General features: G+C 38.6%; 1 protein-coding gene across 1 annotated transcript in view; it reads right to left on the bottom strand.

Annotated features, from left to right (window-relative positions):
* The window catches only part of trps1 (trichorhinophalangeal syndrome I), a 221,675-nt gene extending 208,160 nt beyond the window's left edge, over nt 1–13,515 (bottom strand). The window contains exon 1 of the mRNA XM_051663822.1: nt 13,329–13,515. The gene's annotated coding sequence lies outside the window, so the exon portion shown is untranslated. The remainder of the gene's footprint in view (nt 1–13,328) is intronic.
* Between the last annotated feature and the right edge of the window lie 1,524 nt (nt 13,516–15,039).

Here is a 15,039-nt window from a genome sequence, read left to right as displayed (position 1 = left end):
AATGTCACCTGAGTATCTGGACAAACTGTCAGCTAGAATGCCAAGGATCTGCAAAGCTGTCATTGCTGCATGTGGAGGATTTTTGTTTGATGAGAACTCTTTGTAGTTTTTTTTTTTTTTTTTTTTTTTAAATTGTAATAGTAATTTTTCACATTGTTAATGTCCTGACTATACATTGTGATCGGTTGAATGCCACTTTGGTGAATAAAAGTACCCATTTCTTTCCATAAGAGCAAAATCTGTACATTATTCCAAACTTTTAGCTGCCAGTGTGTGTGTGTGTGTGTGTGTGTGTGTGTGTGTGTGTGTGTGTGTGTGTATACAGTTGAAGTCAGATGTTTACATACAACCTAGCCAAGTACATTTAACTCAGATTTTCACAACTCCTGACATTTAATCGTAGAAAACGTTCCCTGTCTTAGGTCAGTTAGGATCACTACTTTATTTTAAGAATGTGAAATGTCAGAATAATAGTAGAGAGAATGATTTATTTCAGATTTTATTTCTTTCATCACATTCCCAGTGGGTCAGAAGTTTACATACAATTTGTTAGTATTTGGTAGCATTGCCTTTAAATTGTTTAACTTGGGTCAAACATTTTGGGTAGCCTTCCACAAGCTTCTCACAATAAGTTGCTGGAATTTTGGCCCATTCCTCCAGACAGAACTGGTGTAACTGAGTCCGGTTTGTAGGCCTCCTTGCTTGTACACACTTTTTCAGATATGCCCACAAATTTTCCATCGGATTAGAGCCAGTTGTCCTTTGTCTTTGAAGACTGTAGTGTACACCTTTCACTTCACTTCACTTTTATTAGCAATTTAGCATGATTACTCAAGGATAAGGTGTTGGAGTGATGGCTGCTGGAAAATTGGGCCTGTCTAGGTTTGACCAAAAATGACTTTTTTCAAACAGTGATCGTGCTGTTTTTTACATCAGTAATGTCCTGACTATACTTTGTGACCAGTTGAATGCCACTTTGGTGAATTAAAGTACCAATTTCCTTCCGAAACAGCAGCATCTGTACATTATTCCAAACTTTTGGCCGCCAGTGTGTATATATATATATATATATATATATATATATATATATATATATAAAACTTTTTTTGAGCATGTACAATTCCATTCAGATTATATGTCATCTGAACAGCAAAAACAACTGAACAACATTGATTTTTAAAATACAGTCCAAATCATATTCATGGAAGTTATAAAATCCAGTTCAAATCAGATTTCTGGAGATGCATTTCATATTGATCAGAATTCACATTTTATTGTCATTCAGGATGTGAATGTAGTCATACACTACATGTAATAATTATAAGGGGAACACAAACCAAAGCTGCCCCACCCACCCTGTTCCGCAATATGTATAACCAATGACGTAAACAGAGGACAAATTTCTCCTGTCTTGCTCCATATTGCCAGCTTGCTGCTTCCGCTTGCACTTGGGAGAATGCTGAAGCCAACCAATATGTTTATTCGTCAGAAAACGACTCCTCAGCCAATAAACACACACATACGATTTCATCACTGGCAAAATTACATTGTGGACAAATATCAGACAACAGTGTTCCTAGAGCATGCCACTTGCAACACCAAGGTTATGGGATTGAGTCTCAGGTGATGCACAAACTGGTAAAATGTACACCTTAAATGCACTGTAGGTAAATTTGAATAAAAGTGCTTGCCAAATGTACAAAAATGTACATGTAGTGGTAGAACAAGGTAGGTCTAAAAACTGAATTGGAGCTGTGCTAAGTGTGAACATATCTTGTGTGACAAAGTCAACTTTGAGGGATGTGTCACAAACTTTCCTGCATAACTAATGCTTCCTTTCAAACATTTCCTTTTCTTTTTGTCCAGGAGGAAGGATTTTTACCTCTCTGCCTGAGTGGAAAACAAAGTCTGTTGCAAATTTCTTTCAATAAGATTTTGCTGGGTTTGCCACTGTGCCTTTGAAGGAAAAATGTCTTTGCAGACAAACCCTCATTCTCTTTTCTCAATTTTTTGCACTTCATCACCTGGATTATTTCTCTTTCTCATTTAATTTGATAAAAAAGTATTGGCTTCTGATGGGCTGATTTGATTTACTCCTTACTCCTAACCCCAATTTGCTTTTTATGTCACCTGTTATTGGCTGAACCCCACGTCCCAGATGATTGATTTGTGCAATAGCCTATACCAGTTCATGCTCTCAGCATTCACTCTCCTCTCAATGGCCAGAGATCTCCCAAGGGGCAGTTTCTACTCTCCAGCCAGCTGCTTGAATATCCCTCATTGCTGTAATTGAAACAGGTTTTCTTGGCCTGCCTCCATTAAATCATGTCTGAGTGAATTCATTTGTTCTTTGATCCTCGCAATTAGCTCCAGGACTTCATGTCTGTCAGGAGGTGGAGAGAATGAGTCGATATCTCACTCTGCCTCTGTCCGACTCTCTATCAGGTGGATTCGCCATCATTTTATCCCTCGTTTTGCACCATTCTCTCCGTGGTTTGAAAGATAATAGGAAAGGAATGAAACATGGCCCCATTTTCCAAGCAGGGCGATTGATAGAAATATCATCTTCAGTCTGTGAGTACTAGTGACTGTGCACAAAATAAATGGCATTCAGAATCAATCAAAGGTCAAGTTTGTGGAATTGCCATCATCGCTGTTATATAATGCACCACCAGAGCAGCCCTGTGCATTGATGAGAGTGATATGTTCTCTAGACATTGTACTGTGGTAGAGGAACTATAGTTTGAGCATAGAGCATGTGCCATAGCTATGCTGGAGGACATCAAAAAGACAATGTAATCTCCCAGAGAAGAAGGGGGAAAAAAAGCTTTCGGAAATGTCTCCTGCACAGCTGTAGCAGACAGGCACGCGGCCAAGCGAAATTTGCAGACCTGCCAAAGTGAATTACACCCATGAAGCAGTGGAATGTCTTTGCTAGTGCCTTTAGTTACGTAGTCAAAGCATAACTGAATTGAGGGGGAAGAACTTGATTTGTTTAAAAAAAAATTCAACCACACATCCAGAATGAATTATAAATTCAGCAATTCATGTGGTAGTATGTCATGATTTTCCCATATTTAGCATAAGAGTCACAGAGCAATATAACATTTGTGATAAAGAAAGTGACAAAGTAATGCATAATAAAACTAGATAAATAAAACTAGATTAACCCTGCTTGACAGTTTAAAAAAGCTCAAGGTTTGAAGATTTAACTAACCTTACAGCAGTGGTTCTCAATAACTTTTGGTCATGCCCATCCCCCTCACTCCCACCCTATAATCTGTAAATGATTTATATATATTTAAAAATGAATGTTTTATCTAAATATCAAAATCAAAATAGTTTTTTTTTTTTTTTAAGATTGACTGCATTTTCTTCCAACTTCATGTCACAACATAAGTTTAATAAAAAAATGAAATGAAAACTGAATGCATTATTTTAATGATTTTACTGTTATGCTGAATAATGAAAAGCTAATTAAAAAAACAACAATCTGAATGAACTTTGTCAATATGTTTACATTGTTCTGATATTTTCTGTATACTACCTGCTTCTTGTAACCTATCATATGAGTTTTCATTGACCAGTTTACTCTGACTTGGGCCTTGTTTCCCAAACGATTGATATTTTTTTTATATTAACATATTATTGATTCAAAAAACAGGATTGAAGAAACAGAACACACACACAGAATCAAATTATATAAAATTATATGTCTCTCCCCCTGAAACCCCCCCACCCCCCACCACACTAACATCCAGTGGTCCAACACAAAATGAAAGTATACGAACATACAAATACAAATAAATAATATATATATATATATATATATAATAATAATAAAAAAACAGACAAGAGGAAACACTTAAGAATATATATAAAAAATAAAATCATACATTTAAAACTACAAATCTTCCTCCACTGCCCCTCCCCGACAACCTTCTAAAAAGGCTAAAGAGTTGCCCCATTTTTTATTAAATAAATCCATGTTACCTTGCCTTCTATATGACATTCCTTCAAATACCGCTACCCTGCTAATCTCTGTGTGCCACTCTTGAAACAAGGGTGCTCCAGCCGACTTCCATCCCCTAAGAATGATCTGCCTGCTGATCATAACACTGGCTAGGACCCAATTTTTTTTATGTATTTCTCCCCTATATTAATGACTGCCCCATTGCCTAAAATACAGAGTCTGGGGCAAAATGAAATTTGAGTGCCCAATACATCACACATAAAACTCTGAAACCTCAACCAAAATTCTTGGATCTTAACACACCACCAAAAAACATGGGTTGTGTCTCCATCTTCTGACTGGCATCGCCAGCAGGTGGGCATGTCTTTAAAACCAAGTCTATACAATCTAGAGGGGGTCCAATAGAATCAATGTAAAATCTTAAACTGCATAAGGCACACTCTTGCATCTCTAGATGTAGACTTGATGTTTTTTAGAATCTTAGCCCACACTCCCTCCAATACCAAGTTTAAATCTTTCTCCCATAATCTCTTGAGATAAGTTGAAGCTCTGTCCCTCAGACTCTGAATTAGCAGGGAGTAATACACTGATGCCTCATGACCTTTTCCAAAAGCAGTAATCACCACTCCCAAAGTATCTCCCGCTTTAGGGGGGTGTATGCTACTACCAAAAATAGTACAGAGCAGGTGGCGCAGCTGTAAATACCTATAGAATTGAGACCTGTGATTCTCAAAATGTTGAACCATATTTTCAAAGGACCTCTCATATAGGTCATCGAGTGTATTAACCTCCCTCACAATCCACTCGGTCCAGCAGAAAGGGGACTTATTAATACATAATTTTTTGTTCAGCCATATGCTTGAAGCAACATTTAAATAAATGTCCGAATTAAACACTCTGGACACTTTTGTCCATACCGAGTGCAAATGCAAGATAACGGGGTGTAACTTAACTTCTCCGTTTAGTTTGATAGAAAGGCTTTGCAATGGCAAAATAGGGGCAAGAACTTCCTGTTCAATACAAAACCAGGGATGGGGTTCCCTCAGTTGGAAGCGACCAATAAGCCAAATGTCTGAGCCCGAAAGCATAATATTAAAGCAAAATCTTGGGTAGGCCTAGACCACCTTTGTCAATCGGCCTATGTAATTTACTGGAATGTAATCTGGGACACTTACCACTCCAAATGAAGGACTTCACTATGCTATCAAATTGCTTGAAATAAGAGAGGGGGATATCTATTGGGAGAGGTTGTAGCAGGTAGTTGAATTTTGGAATACAATTCATGTTAATAACATTAACCTTCCCAGTCATGGATAAATGTAATGAAGCCCATCTACTCACATCGCTCGTAAAACGTTTTATTAAAGGGTCAAAATTAACTCTAACTAAATCACCCAAATTTGCTGGGAATAAAATTCCCAAATACTTAAAGCCCTGTTTGGGCCACTGGAAGGCACCCTGCTGAAAAGCTTCGGATGTAGACCAATTAACTCTGTATCCTGAGAATTTAGAAAAGGAATTAATAATTATTTGAAGACAAGGCATAGATGTAGTTGGGTCGGAGACAAATAATAAAATATAATCTGCGTAAAGCAAAAGCTTATGCGCCATACCTCCCGCCACCACCCCTGAAAAATCGTCCTCCTTTCTTATTGTGGCTGCTAATGGTTCCAGGGCAAGACAGAACAATAAGGGGGAAAGAGAGCAACCCTGCCAGGTGCCCCTATCCAGAATAAAATAATCTGAAATTAATCCATTTGTTTGCACTGCCGATACTGGGTGTCTATAAAGTAACTTAATACACCCAATAAAAGTATTCCCGAATGAGTACATTTCCAAAATTTTAAAAAGATAATCCCATTCTACTGTTTCAAATGCTTTTTCAGTGTAAAGTGAGATGGCAGCGACCGGAGTCTGATCGTTCGCCACTGCCCACATGACTTTAATAAAATGCCTAATGTTATCAGAAGAGTTACAGCCCCGAATAAACCCCACCTGATCAATATGTATAAGAGATGTCATAACTTAATCAGTTAGCCCAAATTTTTGACAGTATTTTAACGTCTAGCTGGATCAGGGAAATTGGACGTTTACTCTTACACTCGCTTGGATCTTTGTTCTTTTTAAGAATCAGACTGATCCGGGCTTGTGTCATGGTTGGCGGAAGCTTTCCATTCTTTAATGATTCCGTATAAACTTCTAGCAAAATTGGAGCCAGTTCTGTAGCATAAAATCTAAAAAATTCAGCGGCAAAGCCGTCTGGTCTTACCTCACCAACTCCTCCAAGGTTATCTCAGAACTTTTTTGCTCAGTCGTTAGTTTAGGAATTTCTAATGTTTCCACAACGTTTCTAATATCCTCATCAGTAGATGAAGACATGGAACTATATAAATCAAGATAGAATTCTTTAAAAGCATTATTAATATCAATGGCCTAGGTAAATATTTCACCACCAGCAGATTTCACTGAGGGAATGGTAGAAAAAGACTGTCTCTGTTTAATATATCTAGCCAAAAGTTTACCTGCCTTCTCCCCCAACTCAAAGTATGAATGTCTTGCCCTGAATAGACAAAACTCCACCTTCCATGACAAAATAGTATTATATCTGTATTTCAATCGGGTCAATTCCCTGAGGCCTTCAGACGACATTCGACGCTTCAGCTCTGTCTTGGCACATTTAATATTCCCTTCCAATTCCACGAGTTTCTGTGCTTTGGTGTTTTTGGTGAATGAGGCATACTGTATGATCCGGCCCCTAAGAACTGCCTTAAGTGCCTCCCAAGCCATGCCCACAGAGGATACTGAAGACCAGTTGGTCTCCATATAGACACTGATTTCAGCTTTTAGCATTTGTGGGAATTCATGATTTTGCAAAAGGGTTACATAAAACCAACTATGATGATTTCTTTTTCTCCATATGTGGCAACACCTCTAAACACACCAGGGCATGATCTGAGACTAAAATGTTTCCAATTGAGCAATCAACAACAGATGAAATGAGGGACTTAGATATAAAAAAATCTATTCTAGAGAAAATCTTATGGACTGATGAAATAAATGTATAGTCCCTACCAGATGGGTTCAAAAGTCTCCAAATATATATAAGACCAAGATTTTTACACATCCTGTGAAGTGTCAATGTTGCTCTAGGGGGCTTGCACACTTTTGCTTCCCTATGATCAAGGAGTGAGTCCATCAAAAGATTAAAGTCTCCTCCCAATATTATATCATGAGGGGTGCCATTGGCTTGCAACATCCCTTCAAGATCAATAAAAAAGCCCTGATCATCAACGTTAGGTGCATAAATATTAGCCAAAATAAGACTTTGTCCCTGAATTTCAGCTAAAACAGTAATGACTCTTCCCAATTTATCTTTACTCTGTTTGAGACATTTGAATTGTAGGTGTTTACTTATCAGTGCAATGACTCCCCTGCTCTTACTCAAGCCAGTACTATTAAATATCCATATCCCATATCTTTCCAAATTTTTCAGCTTCCTGCGGAGAAAGATGCATTTCTTGAAGAAAAACTATATCATATTTCTTATGCTTAAGAAGCGAAATAACCTTCCTTCTTTTTATGGGGTGCCCCAACCCATTCACATTCCACGTGGAGAGAGACAATCCACTCATATTAACATTTGACATTTTGACATATAAGAAAAAATAGATTGTGTGTCAAAAACAAGATTATAAAGACCACATTCCAACATTAGTGCAACCCTCAAAACCCGAACATCCCCCAGAACCAAACAAATAGAAAAAAGAAAAACGTGCGCATTAACCCTGCGCAATAACCCTGCCAACTGACGTCCATCCCTCCAAACTCAAACAGTCCATGCACGCCTACGAGAGCTCCCGCGACAAACTTGCCGTCAGATTGCTCAAGTCCAGAGTTTCTATACAAATTTTGTGAGACAGAATTACACAGCAAAAGATAATCAATAAAACAAACTACAGCCAATAGGCAGAATAAACACAAAGAGAGTGTAGATTCATCCATAAAACTGTCCTGAAGGTGTGTTACTCTACAAAATTACCTCCAGCCGATAGGCGGAACCAGCACAAAAAAAGCGCTCAGTTTCTTCAAACAGTCAAACAAATGTTCAGAGAGCTGGTCCACTCGGCTGCAACATGAGTGCAAGCAAATTACTTACTCCAATGACTTTGCAAGAAATACTCCACAAAACAAACTCCAGCCAATAGCCGGAATAAACACAAAGAGCATGTAGATTCATCCATAAAACTGTCCTGAAGGTGTGTCACTCCACAAAATAAACTCCAGCCGATAGGCAGAACCTGCACAAAAAAAGTGTGCAGATTCTTCAAACAGTCAAGCAAATGTTCAGTGAGCTGGTCCACTCGGCTGCAACATGAGTGCAAGCAAACGACCCACTCGCTCCAATGACTTTGCAAGAAATACTCCACAAAACAAGCTCTAGCCGCTAGGCGGAACCAACACAAAAAAAAACCGCGCAGATTCCCCAAACAGTCAAATGAATGTTCAGTGAGCCGGTCCACTCGGCTACAACATGAGTATATCAAGATGACTTACTCCACTGACTTTATGAAAGACATCGCTTGCTGTGGGCATGTGAATGTTTTACGGCCATCCTTAGCATCTATTCTCAATTTGGCCAGGAATATCAGTGCAAAAGCGATCTTCTGTTGATGTAAAAGTTTCTTGCATTCCTTGAATCGATCACATTTCTCTCTTGTCGAGTTCATAAAATCTGGGAACAAGAAAATGCTGTGGTTCTTCCAAGAAAGCCTTCTTTTACTCCTTGCCCTGTGTAACACAAGATCTTTATCAGATGATCTCAGGAATTTGACCAGAATTGATCGGGGCCTGTCTCCCCCCGTAGATTGCCGAGCAGGAACCCTGTGAGCTCGCTCGATTTCCAGTTTATGGCCTGCTATTTCGAGCAGATTCGGAAAGAGCCCATCCAGGAATTTCACCGTACCCTGTCCCTCTACTGCCTCTGGGACTCCAACGATACAGATGTTATTCCGCCGGCTAATGTTTTCCATGTCCTCCAACTTCTCCCAGACATGCTCCAAATCCACCTTGGTTGCTAGCGGATTAACAGATAATTCCCTCTCTGATGACTCCAGGTAATCGATCCATTTATTGACATCCCTCACTCTTGTAATCACATGAGTGAACTTCGCCTCTATGACAGTGATCGATCTACGTATCACAGCAAGATCCTCCAAGTCAGCAACGACCTTCATCAGCATTGCCCACATGTTCTCGCCGCATTTCCCGCACCTCTCCGACCAAATCGACTCCCAGGCCCGCGACCTGCTCGAGGATGTCAGCTTGAGCATGTAAGTGTCTTTTAATGTCTCCAGAACCCGAGGATTTTGAATTCTTTGACATACTGTCCTCCTAGAACAGTTATGGAACAGAGTGTATCGAATCTCACCGGTTTATGTCATGAAAAGTATTAAAACTAGCAAAGTGTGCAGAGCTCTCCGTTCACACATCAGATCCTCACATGGCATCACGTGACTCCCCAAACAATTTATCTTAGTGGTTAAGAGCATTTTCTATGAGCAATTTTATGAACGGTCATTATTTTTTATGTGCGTGTCCCAAAACTGCACTTAACATAAAAGTGCGAGGATGCGCTTTAAGTGCTTTAAGACGCTGTCCATAAACGTGAAGTGCTGCTCATCATTGCAACTTCATTATATTTGTGTGTAACTTTAAAAATATTTTCTTAAATATACAACTTAATTCACCACATAATTGCATTTTGTTTTGCAATCGTTTTATGCAGAACGATATATTTCTTTTACACTACTTCATTCATCAATTTAATATTTCGTTTTCAAAATTTGCTCTGTGGGTCAAGATTAAAGCTTCCAGGATCAGTGAAGAGAGCAGAGACCCTGTGTATGGTCCTGCTAATGACAGCAAGCATTAATTGAATATAACGAGGTTCACCGTGTTATTGCAGAGCACAAAATAAGGAGATGCGTGGAATCTGCGCTTTAGGGACATTCACCAATCAAAGGGAGAACTGCTCTTTACTCCCAAAAGTGATAACAGTAACAGCAATGCTACACAACATATGCAGTACTACACAACATGTGGTGTGGGCAAGAGCACCCTTAGGTTTCAGAGAGGAAGAGGAGACGAGGATGAGGAGCCAATATACTGTATGGACGATTTTCATGCATGGCAGCAAGTTATCGACTTTTTTCCTTCTCTCTCTGATTTACATTTTTACAGTTCTCTGCAACATGCATGCCACCACTTTGTTGTAACCAACTAGTCCACAAATAACTTTATTTGTTATCTGTTCATCCAATATTGACTAACCATTTTCTGCATTTATTATTATTACTATTATTATTGTTGTTATTAGCCTTGTCGGTTATAAATAATAATAAAATAAATATGTATAGTGATATTACAGTTTTTCTCAATCACTTTGGCTCATTTTTTGAAACAGTCTTAACATTCTCTAAACTATAAGTGCAATTGTCACAACTGTTTTATGGGACATCACAACTCTGTTGCATGTCTGCAAAATGTAGTACTAAATGTACTGTATGCATACAAATGTGCATATCCTTTTTCTGTGTACTACAGTATTGTACAGTATTGACTTTTCCCAGTAAACTTTTACCTACTGTTGAAATCAGACTCTAGAAAGCTCAGTGTGATACACAGTAGCATTCAGCTAGACAAAACTGACATTCATGTATAGTACAGTAAGCAGTCAGTGTCAACAAAAAAATAGAACAAATATTAAATTTGTATATTTCATACATTTCCAGGGTAGACTGCCATGGTGAAAAAAACATCTAAACATTTTGACCAGTACAGCTCATACGTGACAAAAAACTTTTCATTTTGGTAGCATTGGCCAATTTACTGACACAATAACTAGGTTTTGAAGCATGAATGAAATGTTTTTGGTGAGTTACTACATTCTGCAGACATGCAATAGAGTTGTGATGTCCCATAAAACAAGTATTAAATAAATAAAATAAGTATTTCTCTTCACCGTTTTTCACCCTGTTTAGCTGAAAACAATTATTTTTACAACTGGCTTCTGGAAACATCTCCTTGATATAAATAGATGTCACACTTGTTTATATGTTTTGAAACACTTACCGCTTTAGCCTCTGGAGGCAGTGTTTTCAAATCCAGTCAACGTATACTGAAAAATGATAAAGAAAAATGGGCACACACTTACTGATTTTTATGTGAGATCAGGCTGAAAGAGAAATCCATGATGGAAACAGAACTTTCAAAGAAAATGTGCAGAAAAGTCTGCTTTTATTCACTATATTGACGTGTTAAAAGGGCATGTCTCATCTGTTCAGGGTCAATAGTGTTTGTAAAACATTATAACGTATAAATTAAACCGGCAAATATCCTAATTATATATGGTTTTATATACAGCTGTGAGTCAGCCCTCCATATCCCTCCACCCCACAACATCATCTCAGTTTGTGCTTTTTTTTGCCAATTATTAACTGCACAAATATTTGGCTCTTGCATGGCTACTGTGTGCAAATTCACAATATTTGCAGGACTAATTTTTCCCTCACTGTATGGGATGAGATAGATAGGTAGATAGATAGATAGATAGATAGATAGATAGATAGATAGATAAAATAATTTTAGTCTTTGTTTAGGGATTTTGGAAAAACCCTAATAAGCCTTTAATGTGGAACAGTATGTTGGCTTTATCAAGCCAAAATAATGACACGTTTCTTAACGGAAGTTAGGTTGACAAATGTTCGCATGATTGGTCACTGGAGCTCCGAGACTTTCAGCGCTTTCTGAGACACATCGTTTCTGATGTATGGGCGTTATCTGAGGCGACGCGTATACGGGTGGCTGCCAGACAATCCGCTGGCAGACGAGCCAATCGCTCTGAGGAAGCACCGCATCTGACAAACCCTGCTGACTTATCTCTGCTTTGGCTCTTCCCCTCCCTTCAAAACACTGGAGATGGATTTTCTGTTTTTAAGAGCTGTGGTCACAGTAAGGCAATACTCTCAGGCACGCAGAGCTCAGCCGCTAGTCACATCTCGCAAATGCTTTTCATCGTTTGAGGCCCTGCTGGAAAAATGAACATGGCTAATTAAACCGAACGGAGGGAGGAGAGGATAAAACCTCATCAAACGAGAGCCATTCAAAGTCAGGCAACAAGTATTAAAATGTAAAAGAACAGAGCGAGGTGGGGATGTCCGCACATGAAAAGGGAGTGAGAAACTACAACAACAATGAGAAAAAAGGACGATATTTTTTCCCATAAATGCAAGGCCTGCTTCGCACGCCCCGCACAGAGCTGCCGGTCACGGCCATTGCTATTCCCAGCTAATGTCTTTTACAGTGTGATTCTCACTGGCCCATTTGAACCTGCATTGTTATGGGCTGGCAGGCCACAGGCTTCATGAGAAGGCAGGGGAACCCTGGGCTGACTGATGTCTCTGTGGTCAGCCTGTCTGACCGTGAAGTCCTCTTTTTTTAGCTTTAGGACTGGGCTGACTCAAACTTGGCACGCAACAAGAAGCCACAACTTTCCAGCCCTAGGCGACAGAGCTGACCACTATAATGTTTGGTCAGTCATAGCAGAGCCAACAGTAGCCATTTGGTGACCGAATAGTGTACTCAACACAATGTCACTGCTGTAAAAGTACAGTCTGCTGGTTTGTTTAGAGGATGAAGGATGATAAAGGTCCCAAAATTCATTACTGTTGTTCTCAAAGGTCTGTCAGTGGAACGGATTGAATTGTTGCAAAGAAGAAAAGCATTAACAGCACAAGAACACAAAGAACATGAACTGAAGCCACATCACCAATTTAATCGATGACTCAAATTCTGGAATATGAAACCCTGATGTATCTTAGAGAAATACTTTACCATTTATCACAAAAATTAAGGTAGACTTTTCACATATGAAGCCTGTTGTCCACAATGCCAAAAAGACCTTGACAAAACTGTTACTCAATGTTCAGGAAATTCATGCAAGTCTAAACTGGTCTTTACAGCAGGGAACATGAAGAAATGCAAGAGAAAGTAGCCTGTGATTTCAGATTTAAGCTCCAATGATTCAGCAGTTTCACACTAATGGAGGCTAACAATCTGCTAGTGTTAATATTAAAGGCTGGGTTTTCAAATCTGACAAGTATTGGATTGTGCCTGCAAAAGAGTCTGTGAGGATTTTTGTATCTTTCCATATCCTTGTTCAACAAGACTTCTCTGGGCCTGTTTAGAAAATGAGCATCCAATGAAATGGATTATGAATTGCTCTGATTTACATTCAGTATGTGAAGAATGAGTGCTTAGGTCTGGTCACCAGTGAAGAGTAATGAACTGTACATACCAGTGAAGCAGGAGGGTGCCCCAGGGATACTTTCACGGAGGGATGGGTTGCAAAAAAAGCAGATGACAGCGCTTCACTGAGGAAAATATGCTCGTTGATTGGAAAATAATCCAGAGCAGATGAAGCAGCAAATTTTCAATTTCTTTAGCATTTATCAAGCACCCAGCAATGTGTCTTGAGCCTTCCTTCTGTCTCACAAGTGTGAGGGAAATTGTACAATACAGTCTGTGGAAATAGAACTTTTGTGCATGTGAGGTAATTTCAAGGAAGGCTTTTTTTAAAAAAAGAAAAAGTAAAAAAACTGAAGTTTGCTCCTTACATACTCTTATAGCTATTCCCGGGTTGACCGGCTAATGGTCTGCTTACACCAGCTAGAAGACAGCTACCATGTTTTCAATATACCATCAATATTCTGTCATCATTTACTCACCCTCATGCTTCAAAAACAATATAATTTTCAGTGGAACACAAAAGAGGATATTAGGCAGAATGTAAGGGACTGACAGCTTCAGTACCTTTTCACTTTAATTGTATGAGAAAGAGCAACATCAGAATTCTTCTTTGAGGGGTAAGTAAATGATGACAGAATACCCATTTTTTAGTGAACTATACTTTTAAGCAGGATTTTCCAGCAGGGTTTGCATTGCTCTCTGATTCACAGAAATGATTTTGGGTTCTTATGTTCGAAATACCGCCCACGTGATTGATCGTACCATCAATAAACAAGGATGCGATCAGTAATGCACTGCCTGTATACCATGTGCCTCTCCATTTTACAACCCAGACAAGCTGTCAAAGCATAATGTTCAAATGCTGAAACATGCCTTACTTACTACCCACATCAGATACAAGTCATCTTTTATCAATTCAACTACCAGGAGATCAATAGCCTCAGCTAAACAGTCTGTGAACTTGAATGACTGTGGAATTAAATAAATGAATGAATCGATAGCAAACAAGATATCAATCCATCAAACAGCATATGATTCCTTCCACATTCCAAGGCTTTTTTGAATGACTAATGAACTGACACTTTGAACTGTCATGCATGAGTAAGCAATCTCAATCATAAATTTGGACCAAAATATGGATTATAATGGATTTGTATCTAAGTGAACTTACCCACATGATGACTGGAAATGTCTTGAAGAGCATTCCCTTTATGGATATACATACAGTATCAATTTACCCCACTGAAAGCATAACAGTGAATAAAGTATCTCACACAAGATAGACTTGTGCAAAAAAATTGTGCAAAGAATGTTTTTAGGTAGCTAAATATTGATGTGCTAAATACAGTCATCAGGGAATTCTGAATAAGCACCTATCAGTATGAGACACAAGAAGTGTTTGTCCTGCTAATTTGCATATTGTGTGTAATGTATATTCATGTAAAGTTGTCTCTGGGCCAAACTTTACTTTAAAAGCACATCAGTTTCCTATAATACAATTTTGGTCCTCTAATGTTCAAAGAAAAAAAAGTAATAGTTTTTCTTCTTCTTGGGGAGCCAAAATGTTCAAAACCATGATAGAGTTTATCTAATCTTATAAAGGAGGGTCTTTTCCTTACCAAACAAACTAGAATTAATTCTTTGGTCAGTTTTTGCTTAGGATAACAGTAGATTAGCAATGTGTTTCCATGTATCCATACATTTAGCAGACACTTTTACTCAAAGCTACTTACAAGTGAAGAAGAAATAATGCAATAGAA

Source organism: Myxocyprinus asiaticus, chromosome 30 (genome assembly GCF_019703515.2).
Source record: "Myxocyprinus asiaticus isolate MX2 ecotype Aquarium Trade chromosome 30, UBuf_Myxa_2, whole genome shotgun sequence".
Taxonomy (NCBI): domain Eukaryota; kingdom Metazoa; phylum Chordata; class Actinopteri; order Cypriniformes; family Catostomidae; genus Myxocyprinus; species Myxocyprinus asiaticus.
This window is presented reverse-complemented; position numbering and strand designations above follow the sequence as displayed.